We start from the raw sequence: 22,465 nt of genomic DNA, 5'->3' as shown, positions 1-22,465 counted from the left end.
CAATTTTCCTAAGTGCAACCATAAGCAGACGTTTATTACATACAGTATATATACATATATATATGTCCACCTTCCAATACAAATCACCATAAAAATTACAGGAATTTTCCTCCTAATACTACAATTTCTCAAACACTAACGAGTGGATCGTAGGATATAAGAAAGATCTTAGACGTGAATCAAAGACTTCACTTCTATTATAAAATTGGAATGTTAGAGCCTTCTCCAATTATGCAGATGAAAAAATAGAATTTATCCTCCAAAATGACGATATTATTTACATTGAATCTTATTGATTAAACAATATTGTAAGAAAATGATGTCTGTAACCTTCATTCTACAATCTTTGAATGCCAATTCATGGTCTTACATCGAATTAACATAGGTGAGATGCTTTAAGGTAATTATTGCTACTTTACAGCGTTTAAATTTACTTGGAACAATGTCATTATTGTCAAGGGATTTTGTTGAATCTGATAAACAGCATTAAACAACTTTGCATTTCTGAAAGGCACGACTCTACATCGTACTGGATACATTTTCGTTAATTTATATTTGATTATTCTTTAAGTTTTTTTTTTTTTTTTTACTTTAACAATAACTTGAAATTTTCACACAAATATTTTTATAAAAGCGTGCAACAACATAATTCTCAATATTTTTCGAAAGTCTTCAAATTTAATTTAATTTCTGAACTTGTGAAGGATTTTTGAATTTTAAACATCTTATATCGCGTTTTATTTATTATAAATTCAAGTGAAAAAATAATGATATAAGAGACATATTGGGATTTATCCACTGATGTCTAGTTTAAGTAGTGTTATGGAGAGGATGAAGAGCAAAAAATATATTCTCGTGAAGATAAGAGAATTTATGGAAAGCAAGATTTGAATGGAATAATCTTTCAATATGGTTTTAAACATTATCCGAATAATTAAACAATTTAAATTATCTCCATCATCTATTTTTTACTTATCTTTAGCTTATATTTCATTAGAATATAACGTAAAGATCTACAAAAATGCCTTTATTCAATGATTCAATATAACATTTATGAAAATTGTAATTTATTAATTTTAATTATTTAAGAGGTCATCAAAAATGTGAATTTTTTTTTACCCGAAAAAGTAGTTCGATCCACGTTTTTCTTCGTAATAAAATATTTCTACATCCCGAGAGAGTTAAGAATCTAATATATTGAATTCCATAAATTAATTAGTCGAGATTAAGTGAAAAATTTGGATTTATTTGCAGATTTTTATTAAGTATAAAAGATAAAATTACACGTATACTTAGAAAACTTGTATATTAGATTATAGTTGCTGTTATTGAATATGCCAACAAATGTACACTATATTTATTAATGACAAGTATGTCATTTGCAATGAAATATGTAAACATAAAGCGTATATTAATTAAGTTTACACAAATAATAAACAAATGTTTACCGTTTTTAAATATAAAGTATAGAGAATTGCCTGTAGAATATAAAATAGAGACTTAATTTCGCCTTTCCAATTAATAAGAAACAAGTAGCATAAACATGAATTCTAAAAATACAAAAGTTAAATAGAAGAAACAGAATCTTAAATTGTAATTAAATTTTAACTATATTAAAATTGAAATTCTAGTCTTTTAACTTCTTGAAATTATTCTTAGGAGTGTAGGAAGTTACAAAAATAAAAAGTTTCATTTTGAACCAATGGTTTAATGCTGATTCAATGGTTCTATCCTTCCCTTTTGAATAGGTGGTTCCATTCTTCATAAAAGATAAATCTATCCCAAAGAATTAAACCAATCAAAATTAAGCATTTTGATTCAGTAGTAAATGGTAAAAATAAAGTTACTGGTCTATGATTCCTGTTCATTTAAAATGCTTAATTCTGAATCAATAGAAATCATAGACCAATAATAATTATACTTTAATATATTTTACAATAAATTATAATTAAAGTAGAAAATGATGTCTATGACGATAGTTTTTTTTTTTTTCATTTCCAACTTCTGTCAACAGAGGGTAGCACGCAACAACATATGGGATTCTCTTATCTCCTATTAATTGGTTTCGTGTTTCCAGATTGGAATTTTAATTTTCTTAAAAATAATTAAAATTTAATTGTAATTTAATTCCATCTTCGCCGGTTGTTAGCTTTTGTATTTTTGATGTTTATAGAACATTAATATATATGTATCGATAAGGATTGCAAGAGTTACTCTTCAAACATTGATTTTGTAAAATGTTTACCATCTGTCAATAGTAATACTTTTCAAATAAATTCCTTTCGATTATTCACTCTTTTCATTCAGATAAATTTTAAACAAACATTTTCCAACAAAATCCGAACATTTTTCACTTTAAATATCGATTTTTTGACGTTTCCACCTTTTGATTCTTCATTAAACTTCTCCGATTAGCAGATAAATAACATACTTTTCTATTGAATCAAAACGAAATTTCTAATTAAATCTGATTCAAATCAACGTGTTTACAACTTTAAAATGTTAAAAACTATTAAAAAAGACAATTTCTTTCACATTTCAATCTCTTGATCCTTCATTAATGTCGCCAATGAGCGGATAAATGACACATTTCTGTGCTGAATCAGAGAAATTTCTAATTAAATTCGAGTCAGACAAATTTTAAAAATGATTAAGATCAATTTTAAATAACATTTTCTAACAAAATACAGCCGTTTTCGCTTTAAATATACGTTACAAAGCCGACTTTTTTGTGATTTAATCTTAATTCCTTATTAAAATCGCCAGCGAGCGGATAATGATACGTTTCTAGTTGAATCAAAGGGAAATTTCTAATTAAATTCAATTGAAATTAATGTATTTATAACTTTAAAACGTTTAAAATTTATTTATAAAGTATTTAAAATGATTTGTTAATTTACTTATTAAATAAAGAATGAAATGTAAATATATTTTTTATCAGTCGAGCAGTGAAGGAACTGTGTATTTCCAATTGTTTCGTAGTTTCTGCAATGGCTTTAAAGCTTAGTACAGATCATTGGAGAATCGATTTTTTAAATCTTAAAAATAGAAAGTAATTTTTTAGAAGAAATATTGAAGAATTAAAGGAAATTTGATTATGTAGAACCGTTTCTTTTGTATTTGATCGAGAAATCATTTCTGAAAAATCTCAAAAAAATTGTTTATAAGAAAAGGTGTTAAATGTGACCCGCTGTCAAAATCTTGCAAAGTTAATCCTTTCATTTTGACGTCCAAATTCAATTATCCAGCATCCTCTTCCCTGACTTGATCCCGTTTTAAAGCAATAAATAGCAGCGATGACAATTTTGATTTATATTTGATTTTTTTTTACTTAAAATATTAATATTTTTTTTCTTTAATAAATTTACATTTTTTAAATAATTTAATTTTTTATTTTTACTTGTGCTTCATAAAAATATTTATTTATGAACGCTTTAAAACAACAAATGAGTTAAATCAATGAAGATTTAGAGTTTCTACTTGATTTTTCTTCTTATTATTACTGAAATGATTCCTTTTGATTTTTATGGAATATTTTTAGAATGTAGATTTGCTTAAGATACCCACACAACGGTGTTGGGTTTTCTTAATGGTTTTCCATGCTTTTCCTTACATTCTAAATAAAGCATAAAATGGAAAAATGGTGATAAGTGCTAATGACTCTCGAATTATCTTGAAGTATCAACTCACTACGGGATTTACAGAAGACTTCTATTATTATTTTTACGAGGTAGAGCCTACTCAAGGGTCTAGCAAGTAAGGAAAAATGTGAGAGGATAAGAAAGAGGAGATCAGACTTTAGTTAGCGAATGGGTCTGATTCACAAAAGATGAGATAAAGGTGACCGTCTATTATGGTTATTTGCTGAATTAAGCAAGCTAAAAATAGCTGGATGTAATTACAATTAATAGCAATATGCTAAATTGAAAACAAAAATTCGGCAAAAAATTTATAAAAATAATGGCGAATTACGTTTAATAATTTTATAATCCATAAAACAATTTATGATGCCGAATAAAAGTTATATATAAGATATTTTTATTATCATAAATTAAAAAGTTATAGCCACATTTTAACAATAAATTCATTCTTGCTCTTTAAATAAAATTCATGTTTCCATTATCAATATTCTTCTAAAAATCAGATTATGTGATGTTTACTTAAAGAACATTGTAACCATAGTAACTCAATCAGTTCACAGGGTTTAGTTCATTTGCCTGATGGTTGAACGACCTTAACTATCATAGCCAATTCGTTTACCTTCACAACCCCAATAACACCTTTAGTACAATTTGATCTTCTTTAGATTATTTCGCGATAAAAAAATTGCAAATATTGGATTCGACTGAAAAAATTCCTACAAGTAAATATGCTTTGGAGATTTTAACTTTCTAATCCTTAAAAGTATTAAAAATATATAAAAATATTCTATAAAATTCAAGTTTTTTTTTTTTTTTTTTTTGCTTCTCCTACAAGAAAGAGAGAAATGGAAAGAAAATATATTTAAATAAATCTATTAATATGTAAAATCTTTTAATAAGCTTCTTAAAAAGTAATGAAAGTTAATTTATAAAGTAATCTTCCTCATTAAGAAAATTTTGAAAAGATATTTCGTTTTTTAAATTAGGCTATAAAAGAAAAAAGAAAGTTTTGTTTAATAAATATTATTTTTTTTAAAAAAAAAAACTAAAATTCAAATAATATATTTTGATAAAAATATTTTTTTGATCCTTTTTTTATCAATGGAAATTCTTATATAGTATTTCTACATGATTAAACTTTTGATGAAGTGAACTCTTCGGATCAGTTTGATGAATTCCAAAGACTTTCAATTAATAAAAAGATACTTGTAAATAAATTTCTGTAATTAATTAACATAACTTTTTATATTTAAACAATAATATATTTAATATATATTGCATATTTTTTTAGAATATTCCTGGAATGAATTTAAGAAGTGCTTCAAGGATGCTATTGCGTTATGGTCAGTAAAAGCACTTTCAGTTAAATCTTTGTTTCCTTTTGTTTTTCGAAGGTTAAAAAAAACAAGAGAATTCTTTAAAGAGATACAATTTCCTTTTATTTGAGGAATAAACATGATCCGGTCATTAAACAAACCATAAAAATTGTCACTATTAACCCGATACGGGTTTTGATAATGGCGTTAATAAGCTTATCAAAGCATGACAACTTATCGATCTGGCTCGTAAGCAAACAAGAGAAATTGGCCTGATCTCCGTTATTCCCAGTACACTTAGTCATAGAGAAATAGAATTAATTAATCGCCATTGAACGTCATGGGATTTGCTTTAAATTATTTTATTTTCACCTTTGATTCGTTTGTCTGGTACATTTACTTAAATAATTTAAAATTAATTCCCTCCGCGTAGTTTCCATTGAGTTATTTTGTAATTTCTACAAAGTAAAACCGTGAGAAAGATTGATCAATATACTTGAAAAAAATGAGGATATTTGTGGTACACGTTTTCGCATTCTCCACTTCCATCACTCGTAATTAACGCGCTTCAAGCTGAACAAAGTAGAAAATTGTGAATTTTAAAATAAATTAAGCTAGAAATTCATATTTTATTAACGGTAATTCGAATTATCTTCTAGCTTAGCAATGCATTTATAGACACTGTATATGTAATATATACATTAGCTTCGCATAGTTGGACAGATGAATTTCCAGATTACCTGTTGAATGAACTGGTAATCCAGAAAATTATAACAAATCCGGATGCAAAAGTCACATCATCTTTGGCTTTTGATGTAAAGTAGAAGAGTATGACCTTTCCTTAATCATCATTTGGTCAGGTTTAATATCAGACATATAATTAATTTCCAATAAAATATATTAAACGAATGCAACGAGTCGTACGACGCAAAATTAATTATAACAAATTTAATATATTTGTTAATAACTTGATTAATATGGAGGATAATGTTATAGAAGCAAGCAAATAAGTAAAATCGATCGTTTAAGACGTGCTTATACTTTATTTAAAAAAGATTTTTTAGAAAGAGTATCTCAATTTCGTATATTCACTCGAGCAATTCGAATGGTTTCAATCATCTAAAACAGAAATAAAGTTAAAAACTGATTATTTGAAACCTCGCAAATGGTGAGAAATATATCTCTTGTAGCATCTTCATCTCATTATCAATTTAATATTATTTAATAATGGAAAATTTCAGGATTTACAGCGTCAAATTTAAGCGAAGCGCGAGTACAAATGTAATAAAACTTTTTCAATTATTTTTGAGGTATTTTTTAAACTTTATTGTCGATTTTCTTGTTTACTCATGCAGTAGGATTAGAATGAAGAAAGTTAAGAATCTTTACGATCAAATTACAATTCTAATATCAACCGTAATGTTAACATTAAGTAGATAAGTGGAACAAATCAATGGAAGTTTACTTACCAAAAATCTGTAAATGTTTACACGTTAACGGGATAATAAAATAATAAAAAATTATTATACTTAATTTTGGATTTAGAAAAATCAATTTTAGCATTTTTATGATAATATTAAATCTGAATTTTGCTTTAAAAAAATAAAATATTTGCTTTATAAAAGCGAAATGTATAGACCACAACCTTGACGATTTTACGACTTGCCTATCAAGAATTATTGCTTTAAATGGTATTTTATATAAAATTATTATGATAAACTTCTTTAAAAATGTAAAAAATATTAAAAGTTTAAATTCTATTTAAACTTACTTCTTACTTTCTAGGATTATCCGGATTTTGCACTTGAGATATCTTCTTGGAAAGAAGCACGATAAATGCGGCAATGGTTAAGGTTTAGTTTGTTGACTAATACTTCTATGGTTTCCCAAATAGATAAATGGAAAGATTAAAACCAATCGTCTGATAGAACTTATAGAACTTATTATCTTTTAGCAATTTGTGCCGATTTCTCAAAATTAAACTACAAATTCTTGCGGTTTTTTTTTTTGTAGTAAATCGGTCCTTGGAATCACATTTTTTTTTCTTTCACGAAGAATTAAAACAACTTATCTTTTCTAAAATTATTTATAAGATTATAAATTTGTAAAATTAATTAATCTCATCTCCTTTTTTAAGTTTTCTGTTTAATCTAAATAACTTTATATCTTTATTTCTTAAAATTAAACTACAAATTATTGCATTTTTTTTTACTGAAATATCAGTCTTACTCGTTAAAATCGTCAATTCTCTTTTAAAGCCTCTTGTCTTTTATTATTAATTAAAAGATTATTAATTTATAAAATAAATTTTCTTCTTTCTTTCAAACTTTCTGTTTAATTTAAATTATTATTTTTAATATTTTAATTTTGTCGTTTAAATACTAAGCAAAGTTGATAAGATCTTGAATATGTTATCTGAACATGACACTTCTAGTTGTGTAATAAGAGGAGAGGTACTACAGATGCAAAACTCACCTTGAGATGAAAGAGGATGCAGCTGATCATGCAAAGCCTCCTCTTTTCATCCAGGGATATTCGTAGGAAGAACGGTATCTAAGCAACGGCTTGACTCGATACAATCCTCCTTTTTGCCAGAAAATTTCCAATAAAAAAATATTAAAGTACAGTACGTATCTTTATTGGAAATCGTTATTTACAACTTAATTTGATTTACTCTTTTTCCTTTTAATCTCTGGATTAACGTGATACCATTTTTTAAAAAATTTGTTTTTTTTAATCACAAATTAAAAATTTTGACTTTAATCCGATTAATTTTTCATTTATAAGATTTGTTATTCATAAATTTTAGGCCGTTTTTCAAAGGTTTACAAAGAAGGATTATTTAAATGTATCGAATATATCTATAAAAAATAAATATTTTTAAATTTATTCGATAAACATGCCTAAATTCTAGCGTTTTTAGAGGTTTTAATCAAAATATTCGTCAATTCATGTATAATTCCATTGATTATCACGAGTCAGATGTGGTCTGGACATTCAGCACTTCTGATTTCAGCTGTTAACAGGCCTGTCTATTTATCTGTTAATCTAAAAATATCTTGATCACGTACTACTTTTAACTACTGAACATCTTGAACACTACTGAGCTTCTACCGTCATAACCATCGAATATTTTGACTATATACCACTTTTAACAGACATATCTATAAGTCAATTAAAAGTTGTATGTGGTCAAGAAGTAATTATAATATCCAAATACCATAGGCCTACTACCTTATTATAGTAAAAAATTTATCATGGCCTATTGTTAATACTCAGTATGAAAGATATCTTACCACAGATCTATTACCAATAGTGATAAAGGTACTGTACTTGAAAACTGTATATAAATATACAAATTTCCATACGATAAATATATCAATTTATCGTATGGTATCTGTGTCTCTTACAAAACTATATGATATATAGTTTTGTCCGTGTATCTCATTTGTTTAATTTAAAATATATAGGTATCATATAAGTAGGTACTGTACATACATAGTCAAGATCCTCAATGATTGTGATATAGGGGAGACCGGGGCAACTTCGGCATGCGGGGCAAGTTTGTCAAGCGCTTTTTTTAAAAAACAAATTAAAAGGAGACTTTGGTTATAGGTTAGGCAGTTGAGTTTTATTGGTGGCTTGTTGAGTGTAGTGTTTTTATTGTTCTCCAACAAGCGTAGTTGAATTATCAAGCAAATTTTCATTTTCGTTCAATTCCATATAATATTTTTTTTCCATTTATATTGAATTGGCAGGTTTTGTTATAATTCCATGATAACGAAAGTTACTTTTCCTGTTAGAAGGATGTAACTTCAACTTATTCACGTGGCCAGATCGTGGCTTGGCATTCTGTTCTCAGGGTTGTACTTAATGTTTCGAAATCATGACTAGCGGGGTAAGATCGGCAACATAAAGCCACATTAGAAGCAAAGGATAAAAATCAAACAGATGATAAATGAAAACATGTTTGCATTTGTTATTCATGTATATATGTCTTTGAACTTGCATTTCGTTGTAATAATATTAAATGGGTGTTGGATTTGTATTTCTTTGTTTTAATAGTGAATTCCAACTTATACATTGTTAATAACATAATTTTATATACGTGCCTATCTTGCCCCATTACTGTTGCCCCTATACCAGGGGCAACTTTAATAAAAATAATTAAAATAATTACAACTTTACAAAAAGAGAGAAGTTGCCGATCTTGCCCCTATACCCGGGGCAACTTCGTCAATTTCTCTCTTCTTGTAAAGTTGTAATTATTTTAATTATTTTTATTTCCAAACTGATTTTAACCAGTTCTATAGTAAGGCAACATTCCAATAGACAATATGCAGAGCTTTTTTTTCAGTTTACAGCAGTATTTATTACACAAAATGTAAGTAAAGCTTAACATGCCGATCTTGCCCCGGTCTCCCCTAAATATTCACACATCAAGTAAGAGTCCTGATATTCAGTATATACTACATGCTTTTGAAATTATTTATAGATATTACGGAACTAATCAGTAGACCAGATATACAAAGTAACAATAGGAACAACAGGAAGAAAAATGGGTGTCTATTTCCTCTGTTGCTCCTTCTGAGGATAAATAGGATCAAAGAACTGAAACAGTAGGATTAAGTCACCATAAAATAATTCTAATAATTAATTTAATAAAAAATCTAAGCTTCAGAAATAATTTTTCAGATTGAACTTCTTTCAAGATTATTTTTTCATCTTACAGAAAGCAACAAGTTAAAGTTTCAGTTGGAAAAATCAATATAACGTATAAACCCAATGGTCCTAGTCTCATTAAAATATTTATTATACAGCATTGGTCTACATCTGCACGTTAATGGTCCTTTTTCCGCATCACTACATATTCAACTTTAAAAGAAGTTGTATTAATTGCCAAAGCGTTGAAAATTTTCTTCGACATCATGGCAAACCTTCAAATCTTTTTAGCCTCAGGATTTTTTTCCATCGTGACTTAATTTTCGAGATTTACTTTTAATTAATAAAATGATAGAAGTGGCATTTTAATATTCCCGTAATAATTATCGGTACGAGGTAGCATGCCAATAACACATCATCATTGTTTCGGACAATAACGGCGTTAAAAGTGTTAATGATGCAGAATCATACGACCGTATCGAATGGTATTGTTGGATTTTAACGATAATTAAATCCGTTTATGTGAAAATAACAATTAACAATTAAAGTAGTTTCATTAAAGAAATTAATTCGATAAACAAAAAGAGGAATAACTTGTTTTTTCGAATGAAATTAGCTTTTTGCTTGCTATCCAATGCACAGAATTACATTGAAATTAACACAGCAAACGGCCAGAATACATCTTAAAATATTCTTGCTTTACCTAAATTTAATATAAAAATATAACTAAAATTTCCACAGCAGAAACAAATTATTCCTGTATTGAACTGATACATCGTAACAAGTCTAGCCCTTTGCTTGTCATTCAATCTGTAGAAAATGATATAAAAATTGGCATAACTAACTGCCAAAGTACATAAAATATATTTTTCTCATACATTTAATTATAAATAAAACCTAAAGTTTCTATAAAATAAATTAATCCAATAAATAAATAGAGAAATCATTTGTCTTTCGCTCTTTGCTTGTTACCTTACCCACAGAATAGCATTGAAACTGGCATATCGAGATGCCAGAATATATGATAAAATATATTTTTCTCGCAAATTTAATTACAGAATAAAACTTAAAACTAATGAATAATTTTAAAATTAAATATATTTTCAATACTTAATTCCGTAATGAGAGAATCAGTGTACCAAAATGAAGACCACTCATAAAAAAAGAAAAAAAAAACGAAATACTACTTTGAAATCAATCACAGAAGAGAAATGGCTTCTGGCGACAGAAACGTATCGATCTGGACTTAGAATTTTATTAATTACGGGTCATGTCTACACGTAAAAATGTCGAATGTCATCCATCTTGGTGGAGGGGATGTCCCCGATGTGTCGTACTTTTCACGTGTTTCCCCGAAGAGCCCACTCATCCATCACCAACTGTTGGCAACATATATCTAGACCTTTTCTTTCTACAGGTGTTTCAGCAATAATATACTTGATCTTAAAAACTTTTTATTGCTAATTTCGTCAGAAATTGTAATATACAATAGCCTATATTCACATTTTTCTTAAAATAAGCGAGTGAACATGATTTGCGAGAAGCATCCTCTTGAAATCCAATGGATCGTCCACTGATATTTATCAGCAATCTAATTTAGAAATGTGATAAAATATCATCCAGATTGTTTATCAGTTCGTTGATAACCTATTTTCGTGATTTTTTATATAAAAAATAAATAGGATATTCTTTTCAAAAATGGATTATTTTTTTTAGAAAAAAAGAATTTAAATCACATTTACCGATTTTCAAAGAAGGAAAAGTGATTTCTTTTAAATGTTTTTTGTGATTTTATTTATTAAAATTAAATATATATAATCTCTAAGACCATAAACCTTGAATTTTTACATTATAAAGCAAATTACGCTTAAATTTTTGCATAAAATTCGAATGCTAACGACTGTACGGAGTGGCCCAAAGATCAGTTAACCGTTGTACTGTACATATGAATACTGTTTTATTCGAATATTTTATTAGTTATGCTCTCATCAAAAATAATAAATTGCTTGCAAGCAATAGGGTTAACTGACTTTTAGACAACTCTTTATATTTTTAATGTTCTCGTGTTCTAATGTTTTGCTCATTTAAACAATTACAGATTATGGACTATTAATCACGTTTAACACATTAAAATAACAACTTAAATATTATTCCTAAGAGATTTTGCTAAGTTTAAAAACATAATATAGAAATTTCGAAGAATTTCTTTTCCTAACTTTTTTTAATCTGAAGAAATAAAATATTTTTAGAGCGTTTGCATTAAATTTTTTAATAAATAATTTAATTTTAATATTAAAAAATTTCTTTACGGAGATGTTACGTTATGTCTCATACAAAATAGACTCCCTGAAGAATTTCTTGCAGATGGGATTTTTATTCTGTTACACGATGCTTTTTTAGAAAAAATTTAGCAGAATTTTTCAAAATAAATTGACTAAAAAGGTAAAATATTACCCTTTTTACCTCTCCACCTCTCTATCTTTTCCACTTGAATCTAATTCGTTTTTTTTTTCTTTATATCATGAATTTTCACGATACTTATTTGTAAAGTTTTAAGAGATCTTTTGCCTTTTGACATTAAAAAGTGTTTTTCCCCTTTTATTCTTTACTTGTAAAGTATTATCTTTGATAAAATGCTTTCAACTAGGATTTATCTTTTACTATTGTCTGACAATGATCCCACTTTACTTCTTTTGAATTTTTTAACATTTTTGCTGATATTTGATGGATATTTTCGAGCTAAGTGCATTCTAACAAAACATTTTTCTCCTATTTTTCACATCACTTTTTAATCAAGAATTTAATATTTTTTAGAAAGTTATTTCTCTGCTTTTTACATGTTACAAATTATTGCAAAATAGTATCATTTCCATCATTAAATTGTATTCTTTTAAATAAATTTATCAATTTTTTATAAATATATTTTTAAATTATTGCTAAAATTGAATGACCTTCTACTTATAAGGTGACTTGAAAGTTAATTAACCGTATTGTTTGCAAGAAATTCAAGCAAACAATACGGTTAACTATAGTGGTATAGTGGTCAACTGACTTTTGGACCACCCTGTGTATTCGCATTTTACTAATATTTACATCTATATAATCATTTCTAGTAAAGCTTCATCTTTCGAAATTTAAATGAATTTTGAAAGAATAAAAGCAACTTTCATTAAAATTGATTAAAGACTTCACACACAATTTTTATATGAAATTATTTTTCTACTTTTGACTAAAAGTAATTTTTTTTCCTTTTTTAATATAAAATTTCTAGTGAAAAATTATTATAATACAACAATGAATTAGATTTCTTTTTACGAAATGCTTTTTTTTAAAGTAGAATTGTTCATTTGAGTTCTTTCTAAAGGAATTTTTGAAAGAAAAGAACGAAGCTAGCAATGCACTTATGTAATTTATTCACTGGAGCGAAACAAAGAAGCTTTGTTTCTGTTGCAAACTGCTGAATATTAAAGATTATTCAAATTATATATTCTTATATGTACTTGTGTCATAGAATATACGCGTATATTCGCATAAAATCCATTAATACAAAGGAAGCAAAAAAGAGACGAAATAATCACAATATTTAATGAAATCTATGAAAATTTTTAGGTAATTAACTAAAATTTCAAATTGTAAATACATTTCTTACAATATTGCAAAATTCTTCACATTAAAAATTTGTAAATTTTCTCTTTGAATAATTTGTAATCATAATATTCAGCAGAATCTTTGGCCTTATCAATGGTATCACACTAGATAAATGGAGAATTAGAACAAAGGAATAACTGTATCAACTGTATGATGCACATCTCATGATAAAAACCCTAAAGGTTCGGATGGATGGACTATGTGGAAGAATAGAAGACAATTGGAAGCCAAAGAAAGTTTACAAGAAAGAAATGAAAGACATCAGACCAAGAGGAAGACCACAAAAAGATGGATTGATAATATAAAAGACCTTAGAGAACTAGAAAGAAAGAATCGGAGAAGGTGAGGACGAAATAGTGAAAGAATTCTTCAATAGAATGTTACGTCCCCAATAGAATCTTCTTAATAATGTGAAGATTAGTTTAGTTAATTCTTGTTTTTCTGTATTGCCAACCTTTAAGATTCTTAGTAGCAAACCAACACTTTTTGCCAGGAGTTCTTAGAGTCTTCCTGCAGAGAAATGTTGCTTTTCAATCGCGAATGTTAAAGGCTTACAGTATAGAAGAATAAAGATTAATTAAAATAATCCTTAGATTTATTTAAGTATGTTACAATTCACTCTATTTTCACTTGCTACGAAATGTAATTTTATCAAAATTTTGGAATTTGCATAAATTATAAAGAAAAATATTGTTTCTCCCAAAATAATTTCGACTTCAGAAACTCGCTAATCAAATTTAGAGCGATCAAATCAACTTTAAAATATATTTCGATATCGAATTTTAACCGAGTTCGTTTACTTTGATAAGTTTGAAAGTTATAATTCAACTCTGTAGATGATGTGAATGATCTTAAATATTGAACAATTTTCTGGACATTCTTTAATTTCTTTGATAAGATCTAGTTTGCTCCTGTTTGTATTTTTGCCGAAGATCTCAACGGGTGTAGACCCTGGAGATTTGTAAATCCTTTCGTTTGGTGAATCTGTAAAGATGTTCCTCATGGCCAATTTGTAGTTTATTTGATTTTTCTCCATCTGTACAGGAAGTGCAATACGCAAAGAAGTTCCAAGAACACTTCGTAACCGAATAAAATTTCTTAGAAACACCTTCAAAAACATTCATTAAAGAATCTTATCCTTCAATTCTTGTCATTTCTGTGAACTTTTTGTATGAAACTATTCTTGGAACCTTACTCGTTGTATAAGCAATATGCAATTATAATGTAACTTTAACGCTGTTTTTAAATAAAAAAACTGATGTAGAATATTTATATATTTTCTAATAAATTTTACATAAAAACTCATTTTCTTCTCAACGATCAATTTACAAAGCCATTTTTAAGACCCTACACGAAGCTGCTTATTAAAATTTAGCTGGAAAGTGGGAAATATGTTTCTTTGACATTTTCAGATATCTCTTTGTTCCTACCGAGATCTTTTCCTCCAGATGATGTTATTATCTAATAATTTACTCTTAATAAATGTAATAACAACGCGACTCCTCACTAATTAGTGTCTATCCTGTCCTTGGAAGATAACCCTTCTTGTTATTGCGAAGTGTATCCCCGGATAGACAGATGGATGATGTGTCATACACGTTGCCATGGTAACAGATGGAATAGCAAACTGACAACATGAATAAGGCTCTAGCCAGACATTTTTGGCAAGAAATTTATTACCATTGCACTAGTATAATAACCTACGAACAATAGCACAGCTTGGTTTTACATAATGATTTAACAAGCTTGTCTATAACTTTAAGGTTTTTAAACCGATTTCTAAATAATTTTATATGTCTATCATTATCTAATTTCTCTAAAAGTAGTAAATTAATTTAAAATAATGTTTAAATTTTTAAAAAAATGACTAATTTTCTAAAATAATAATATTCAACCGATAGCTCGCGATCACTCGAAGAATGGGAATTCAATACTCACAACGCACTAAAAGTAGATTAACATCGGAAATAGATTGGAGGATGCCGATAGAATTCGATTTACATTGTCTAATTTTACTAATGAGACTTTTAATATATGATAAATATGTAAAAATATATTCTTAAAATGTAGACTTACTTTTAAATCCGTAAAACTTTAGTTTATGTTGTAAAATTTCCATTTTAAAATGAAAAAGAATCGAGCAGGAACGAAAGTTTTTGCTTTCGTCTAGAGAAATGGCAGCTGCTAGAAATAATTTAATTCTCCAATTTCTCGTTTAAGTTATTTTTATATAAATACATGCGCTGCACAGGTATATAACTCTGTCTTTAAGTTAAACTGGGATGGAGTAAAGGCTAGCGAGTAATTAAAGGAAAGAAAAACGTTTCTTTTCAATTTTAGAATCTTCCACGTTGCTTTATTTTACAAACAATAACTTAAAAATATTCACAGAATGGTCTAGTAAAGTGTAAATTATTTTAAAATATTCTTAAAATAATAAATACGCTAAGATTTTATTAGAAAAAAATAATCTTAATATAGCCTAGGTATCGGAATATATACAAGGGTGAAGAGTCTCTCGAAGAGATACCATACAGATGGGTTACGAAAGGTTCTTAGTCTTGTTTGACCGATTGATCTGGATGTTTCTAACATCTGTCTGTATACCTTGAGATGCAAGAATATTGAAAATCAATTGGATGTCGACATTTCTTCTTGTTTCTTAGCAAATATAGAAGATGAGTTTCTCTTCTCCTCCTCATCATAACTAATCTTAGGCACTTCTTTACATAAATAATCCTTAGAAAAAAGTTAGTTTTTCTCTAATATTTAATATCAAAAACAAATTTAAATGCTGAAATATATATAAAAGTATTTTTAGTTTTAAAATTTTAAAAATTAAAAATAGTCATGAAAATTGCATTTCTTCCACCTTTTTTCTCCTTTTTCCTTTCTTTCAATAAGTAGCACAACGTCGAAATTTATTGTTTAACTCACATTTTATGAAATACAAGAGATGAAAACACGTAGAAATCGGGGATTTTTTTATGTTTCAATGGCAATAAATAACAGAAAATGTTTATAAAAATACGAAATATAGAACTGATACGCGAGATGCTTGTTGATTTACTCTGGAGCGATGGCTTAAGTGAAAATTGAGCAGATTAGGAAGCTTACAGAATATACGATATCCAATACCTTTGCTTTCCAAAATACACGTTAAAGACCTCGTAAACACCCCGAGAGTAATAAGGTCAAAGGTTACTTGTTGCTTCCTATCATCTGATGAATTCGGTCGTAGATATCGATCATTAGTGACAGTTCGATACCTCATGAATTGGGCAGAAAGATCTCTAATCGCATCATTTATAAAGTGTTTCCTTCTTCTATCCGCAACGTTAATCTTCTTCAAATTATATTTTAAAGCCAAGAAACGCAACAATTAAATTTTATGTAATTTTGAGAGAATCAACAGAAGATGGAAACTGGAATAGAGTTTCGATTTAAATCTTAATTCTTTTCCAAATAATTACTTTTCTTAATTTTTAATCGAGTTAAGGAAGAGATTTTGGTAAATAGTATAACCAATTTGAAATCAATCTTAGATAAACTGAACAAGAGGAGGAATGAGAGCATCAACAAGTGGTTGATTCCAGTTAAAGATGATTTTAAACAGAAAAATAAATAATTTTTTTTTCATAAAACTACTTTTATTAGATTCTAGACAGATTAAATAATCGTTTTTTATTATAATTTAAGATAATTTACTTTAATTAATGCATTCTGAAATAATTTATAGTGTAATTTATGTAACGTTATGGTGATGAGGAGTTGGCAATTCATCATACTACAATAGTCATGGTAACCCACATACACCGTATTAACATAAAAATAACGTTAATTAACGCCGAAACCTCACTTAGGCCAGCCATACACGTATTTTTTAAATATGTTGTTTGTTTTCTGATACGTAATGTTATATCAACGAGTCGCTACAGCTTAAACTACTTAAATATATCGGATTATAAGATTATTAGGTAGACATTATCCATATATTTTAGTGCAAAAATGTGAATTTAATCATTCTAATTTGGGCATTCTAAGGGGGGACCATTTAATGTACAGTATAATAAACCAAAAAGTCGAACGGTAAAGTGAAGCGAATCATAAATAGAGCTGGAATATTCTTTAAAAATCCTATAAAAATGATGGGTTTGAACTCATTTTTTAATGGTTATACAATTTTTAAAATTTTATTTCAGTTCTAAGACTAAAATTTACTGAAAGAGTCCCTGAAATTTGAAAATTGTCATCATCGATCTACATATATAACTCAATTTATAACTAGAAAAAAATATATTTTACGACTTGTAGGGACAAGATTTAAGATTTTTTAATGTTATTTCGTACAGGAGAGTCTATACGTCATAACTTACTGTTGTACACGTGTATTAAATTTATCAGTAATATGACTAACTTGTTTACTAAGAGGAAATAAAATTAATCAGAAGAGGAAAGTTGAAGAGATTTCAGACTAATTATTCAAATATAATCAAAGAACTCCATCTAATTATTACCTGAATTAATTATTAAAAATAAATTAAGAAAAATATCTTCTAAGATAATGCAAATACATAAAAATTTATTTTGTTTCACACAGTTTTTCGTTTGCATTTGAAAAAATATAATTTTAAAAAGAACAAAATCTGCAAAAAATATTCTTAATGGAAGCATTTTTGTTGTTTATTTTAATGACGATGGACACTAAAACTTCTGAAAAATCCAAAAAAAATGACTTTAAAATTTTTATTAGAAGAACGGGATTATTTCTATTTTATTTTTTAAACTTTTTCCAAGATAGAATTTTTTTGATGATGCGTGTAATTCAGGCATTAAACAACTCCCTCATATCAAGGCATTATTTTAATTATTTAAATAGAAATTTTAAAGCTATTTTTCGAATGTCAAGATGTAAATCTGTCATCAAATTTACCAAAAATTAGTCATTTAAATACCGAAAAATAAGTTTCGTACATAAAGAAAAAGTTACCTCTTAATAGCTTAATGGATTTTGATCCAGGTTACAAGGCACATAATTAATTCGGAGCCTTATTTTTCATCGATTCAGGATCCGACAGTTGTATGACAGTCGACAAATATATGGAAAAAACACTATCTACGGGATTACGTACGCTCTTAAACGACCTTAAAAGTCTCAGATTAGCAACAGGTCCGTTAGTTGGTAGAGAGGGTGAGAGTGGTGCAACTGCTCAAGACTTACAACCAACTCGAGCGAAAGAATATCCTCGGTTCCTCAAAAAGTCGACGATCCGGTTAAGGGAAGCAACTCTAGCATTTTCTGAGCAACACAATATACTAGGAAATGACGGAGTGGAGAAGGGTCGAGCAGCTGCCACAGATGTTGCTTGGCAACCGCGGACACGTGCAGCTCCATCTACCCCGCCTCAGGTAAGTCGGGCGCCTGCTTGATGACACCTGATGTTGTCCCTATTGAAAACCTTCCCTACAAAAATCTGACATCCCTATTCGACTGTCAAAATATCTACGACTCGTACACGCTTCAATATGTCAATTACCTTCCGCGTCAACCATGTTGAAAGTTCCCATCTTGCTATATTACATTAAATGTTCTTGCATTTAATTAACGAATATTTTTATTTTTTCTGCTAATTTTTTAATGCATTTTGCACGAATTGCTGCATGCTAATTAACGTGTTAACGATAACCATTAGTATGCATTCGATAACATAATCTTTCGGCTTCTATGTACTGTAAATGATACGGGTTTCGCCTTCTCCCGTTACCATATGGTAAGATGTAACAATTACCTCGACGCAACGTAATAATATGCAATGTATCACGGAATGTAAATACTTTATTGACGAGTTTTATTCATAGAAAGATGCTATTAGCCTGAAACTTAACAAGAAAATTAACTTTAATAGCACTAAAATGCAATATCTTAAGTTTCAATTCTATCGTAAACTAATTCAATTCTATCATAAATATGTTAGAAGTGTATCTAAAATACTAATTTTACGATAAATAATACTTCTACTTTTAACCTTTTTTCAAGATAGTTTGCTTTTATTAGTGATTTTCTGAAACTAATTCGCTTTCGATAGTTGTTTTCTGATGCAGCTTCTCTTCACTTATTAGTAACTTTTACTAGTTTTATGGAGCCTTTTCACTTTTAGCAATCATCTTTCTGAACTGGTTCACTTCAGTAATCATTTTTCTGAATTTAATTCGCTTCAGTTATTATTAGCTTTCAGAAAGTAGTTGGCTTTCAGTAGTCCTTTTTTCGAGCGTAAGTTCACTTTTACTATTCGTTTACTGCAAATAATTCTCTTTCATTAGTTACATTTTCTGAAACTTTCCCTGTTTACATTTGCTTTCACTAATCGCAGTTACTGAACTTAGCTAAACTTTCATAAGTCATATAGAGGAAAATATAATGAGAATAGACGTTGTTCTTCTTTCTTTTTTCCCCTATTTAACGACTTAACCTGGAAGTCAGAAAAAGGAAAAAAAATTCAAAAATATGTCGATGGTGACAAAAATAGCGCATCTCTTTATCCCGTAATCCAGAAGAGCGTAAAATATTTTGCAAGAAATTCAACTGTGCATGAAATGCAAGGAACGTAATCCATCTTTTCATGCGTGTCTTTAGCTTTTTTAACTCTAGGAGTGCCAATTCANAATATGTCGATGGTGACAAAAATAGCGCATCTCTTTATCCCGTAATCCAGAAGAGCGTAAAATATTTTGCAAGAAATTCAACTGTGCATGAAATGCAAGGAACGTAATCCATCTTTTCATGCGTGTCTTTAGCTTTTTTAACTCTAGGAGTGCCAATTCAATGCTAATTCTTTTTACTGAAAGAGTAAACAAATTTGAAGAAATTGCTAGAAACCACTTTATTAAATCTTTGGATATTACTTTTTCTTTTTTTAAAGAAAGGAAGAAAAATTTTTGAAGTAATAAATTTACGTATGGGATCAGCAATTTTGATTATGAAATAAATTGAAACAGTTCGAGGGAATGCATCCAATTAGGAGCTTATGAGAGGATATTTTTAGAAAAATTCGATTTTGGATCGTAAATATGGTAAATCATTATCGAATTTATCAGTATGTGAATCACGTATAACGCAAATCAATATTTATACTTATCTGGATCATCAACAAAGTGAACTAATATCATTGGGCTTGCACGTATCTAAATTAGGTATAATGGGAGGTATTATTATATACTTTTGTTGAATTTACACGTATAGCACGTACTGTACCATAATCGCTAACATTTATTAAATTTATATTTATTTCCATTACATATAACGTGTATCGACATATACGTTTAATTATATGGATCACAAATACCATTAGACGTATCTGGATCAGGTATAATGGGAGGCATTACAGACGTTTATTGAATTTACACGAGTAACACGAACCGTAATCACCGATATTTTTTGGACTTGTATCTATCGGATAACACGTAACGTGAAAGCCAGCAATTTATTTGGATCAAATATAACGTAAACAAATATCACAGACACTTATTAGAGTAGAATGTGGATCAGTTATAATGTGTCTGGATCGGGATCAAGGCAATGTGATTTATTATTACAGGCATTTATTGACTTTACAAGCGTAACGTTAAGCATAATCATCGACATTTATTGGACTTGTACTTGTCTAGATCACACGTAAAGTGAATCTAATTACATTACGCAGACACGTGCGAGTCCAACAAATGGCACTTTTGAGGGTTACTTTTGAAAGTTATTTACACATTTAAAGATATTTTAAATGCGTAAGTAGATAAATCTAATTTAAAGAACGAAATGAATGTATTAATTTATGCAAGAATGCAAGTTTATGAATAATTACAGTAAAGATCAGTTTAGTATATATAGGCTAAGATACATTATAGTTAAAATGCACGCTTTAAGTATTAAAATCGTCAATAATTATTTTATATAAAGCAAAAATGGTGAATATAAATTGCTTAAAGGAGGCTTTTATTGTGGGATAATGTCATACGATGTGGCTTGCAAGAGGTGGACAGACAAACCGCATTAAAATTGCAGAAGATTTTTTTTTATTTAACCAATGACCAGACCCTTTTTCTCTAAAGAAAAAGACGAAAACATCGTCCAGAGAAAGAGATAAATATAGGAAGGACAATTTCTGTCAATCCAGTCTCCCTTCTTCCGTTCCTACAATACAAGAAGGTTGCCATGACGACTAACTATAGTCTCCTCTAAGTAACATTCTGCACATTGTCTGTTATGCTATTTTTATCTTTTAAAATTTTCTCTTTTCTACTTCATTAAAACGTCACATTTTTATATAAATTATTATTATTTTATTTTTAAATATATATATAAAATCTAAACCCCATTCTTCATTCTTTTTACAAGAGTCACACGTGTGACGTTTAATTTTACTTCTTAAAAACCATAAAATATATTATTTAACGTGTAAAATAAACTAAAATTATAATTTAAACTCTCGAATTTTATAACCGTATAAACATCAATTTACCACATAAATTTACGTAAGGGATTATTATTGTTATTATTATTATTATTATTATAGGAATTTTTTTCTTTTATTTTAAAATACAAATTTTAAATAAATTAAAAATAAATAAAATTAAAATAAATATTTCTGACGTAAAATGCGTCATTAAGTAATAACTGTGACGCCACAGAATCGATTTTTAAAAAATTTTAAATACTTTTTTCAAATATATTAATTGGCTCTTTTGTGTGACGCATCTACGACGTCATAATGAAGATTTTTTAAAACGATTTTAAAAATCTGTGGCGTAGTAAATTTTCTTTTAAATGCGAGGAAAAAAACTAATTTATAAAAACAAAAAATTAAAAATTAAAAACTAATTACAGGAGGTTTGTCTAGATTAATTTGAATTATTATTATATTTAAAAAATAATATACGCATCGTTTTAAAAACCTTTTTATTATATATTTTTATGTGTATTAAATGTTTTTCTTGTGTTATTTTACATATTTATTATATATTTATTACGTCTTATAAACAATATTTATTTATTATTTTATGTATTTTAACACCTCTTGTATAGAATTTTAATGTATTACAAACGTTTTTGAACACTTGTTCAACAATTTTATGTATTATTTAATATTTTCTTGTGTTTTGCGTTACATTTAACGTGTTATATATGATTATTTTAATATATCATTT

At 27.9% G+C, this 22,465-nt stretch overlaps 1 protein-coding gene across 1 annotated transcript in view; it reads right to left on the bottom strand.

The window, feature by feature from the left end:
• LOC111619811 (voltage-dependent calcium channel type A subunit alpha-1-like) overlaps positions 1-18,683 on the bottom strand; it is an 82,513-nt gene extending 63,830 nt beyond the window's left edge. The window contains exon 1 of the mRNA XM_023361631.1: positions 18,258-18,683. The gene's annotated coding sequence lies outside the window, so the exon portion shown is untranslated. The remainder of the gene's footprint in view (positions 1-18,257) is intronic.
• Positions 18,684-22,465: the final 3,782 nt, after the last annotated feature.

Source organism: Centruroides sculpturatus, unplaced genomic scaffold (genome assembly GCF_000671375.1).
Source record: "Centruroides sculpturatus isolate CEXI.00-Female unplaced genomic scaffold, Cexi_2.0 scaffold178, whole genome shotgun sequence".
NCBI classification, from domain to species: Eukaryota; Metazoa; Arthropoda; class Arachnida; order Scorpiones; family Buthidae; genus Centruroides; species Centruroides sculpturatus.
This window is presented reverse-complemented; position numbering and strand designations above follow the sequence as displayed.